Source organism: Pinus tabuliformis, chromosome 6 (assembly GCF_031772625.1).
Source record: "Pinus tabuliformis cultivar Carrire ecotype Pingquan chromosome 6, CPIR1, whole genome shotgun sequence".
Taxonomy (NCBI): Eukaryota; Viridiplantae; Streptophyta; class Pinopsida; order Pinales; family Pinaceae; genus Pinus; species Pinus tabuliformis.
The window spans coordinates 52,692,845-52,695,174 of record NC_142292.1 but is presented as its reverse complement, the minus strand read 5'-3'; positions in this window follow the sequence as shown (position 1 = coordinate 52,695,174).

Genomic DNA, 2,330 nt, shown 5'->3' with positions numbered 1-2,330 from the left:
TTACCCATTTCCTCAATAGGTGAGATTTTGGTATTAAATCTCAGGGTAGATATGTTAATATTTTTTCAACAATCATCTCTTCCTTGACTTCTTCACCAAGTCCCCTAATCATAATAGTCACTTAATCAACTCTGAGGAAGTACTCCTTTCATTCCCATTCATTCTTAGGCTTTCAAACCTCATTCTGAAAGTGTGAAGTTTCATTTTCTTGACCTTGCCATCTCCTTCACGACTCTGGTTAATATTTAAGCATACTTCCTTAGCAAACTTACAATTCATAACATTTACAAGTAGTGATTGACTAATACTAAAGAGAATGGCATTCTTGGCTTTAACATTGTTCCAATATAATGTTTTACCATCTGGATCAGTGGGGGGAATATTTGGGACATTGTAGTCTACTATTACTGAAGTCCAAACATCTACTCTGAGGGACATAAGATATGCTTCCATTCTTACTTTCCAAAAATCATAGTTGAACCTATCAAAGATTGGTATTCTACTTGAGTAAGCCTCTTGAGACTCTTGCCTAGACATAATTCCTCATATATCTACCTTCGAATGATTAATTTGTTGTTGAAGGAACCTTGGCTCTGATATCAATTGTTAGAATAAGGAATTGCTGAGATGGGGGGGCGGGGGGGAATCAGTAATTAAGAAACTATTATCATTTTATTTTTCTAATTTTGGTCCCTTCTTATATTCAATATCTTGTGAGAGTATTCATTGACAAATACTATGAGCCAACAATATTTCAAACACATATATTCAAACAACAATCACATGAAAAAGATACATTTGACACATTGTTTTTCAGGTGGAAACATGGAGAGAAAAAACCACCAATTTGTTTTAATCTGATGTGAATTAATCGCCCACTTAATTAGATCTATTTGTTTATGAGCTCCACTCAAAGGAGGCACTTACCCCCTTGTTTAACAAGTACCAACTTTCTTAGGGGCACCAACCATTTTGATTAGCAAACACCAACTTTATTATGCAGGAACCAACCCGCTCTTGCTACTATTTTAATATTTCATAAAATTTTCAAACTGAAAAAAAAAGGCTTACAATAATACAAGTAACATACCAACAACGGCTACTTGCATATTTGACTTCTACACTCTGGTTTTTTTGCTCACTTGCAGGCGGTCTCTTATTGATGCCCACAAAAACACTCCCTTTGTGCTCTCCCTTCTCTCACAAGGGCTCTCAACTGACTGCTCCTCAACACCACCTGTGAAACTCTCCACACAGTTCTCACACTGCTCTCGTCGATGTATTACATTATGTCTTCTCAGGTGCTTCACCCTCCCTGCTTTGATCCACACACTTACATCACTGCTCTCTTACACATATGCTCACTTACACACATTTTCCATTACTCGTGATGGTTTTTTTATCTGGGGCATACTGCACACAAAATTCTGTCTGCATTTTCCTCTACCTGCGAATTTTGTACTTAGTCATGGCCTCACTTTCACCTCTTGCATCCCCTGATAGTTTCTTGTCACATCACACAAGAGAGAGATAGACCTCTTGGTTCTTCGTAGTTTGCTTGCAAAGAGGTCATGTATTGAGAAATAAATTCTCCAATGTCCTGCACACTTCTCTAAGAGACACATGCTTAATTATCATTTCACAGGTGTTGACCATCTGCAGAGGTGACCACCATAACCATTCGTGCACACGAAGGAGTCGATTACTTCCTTCAGGCACTCGAAATCATTTTTGTGTCAATGTTGTCCTTGGTTTCTTATTACAAAACATACCACAGGATTTAGCCATTTCAACTACAAACTCCTCTGAGCCTTCATTCAATGTCGAAGCTACAATCCCATTCATTATTTATAGCTTTGTACTTCCTTATTAGAGTGATTTCATATCACAACAATTCATATCACAACCTTAATAGAGGTGCAATGTTCCAAAATCTGAAACCTCTCATTGTCGAACTCCTTCTACTTAGACCCCTGAGTATTTTTTGTCTCATATAGTCGAGCCCATGACCTCCCACCCATTTGGCCAATGGGTGTTGGCTACTTGATATCACATGTTGATCCTTACAAGTCATGGTATGTTGTATCTCGCTCAAGTTTGAAGATGTTGGTTTTCTTGAAAGGGGGATCCATGGGTGCTATGGGTTCATCAGCAAGATTAAGCTCGGTTTCAAGTATAGATGACTCTTCCTTGTACATCCATGACATCATCCTTTTTGTCAACATTGGCAAGGGGAGAAGTATCCCTTGCTTTTATAAGTTACACTTTTGTCTCATTTATCATGGAAATCTCTAAAGGTGAATTCATACAAATAGAATTCCACTTTACAT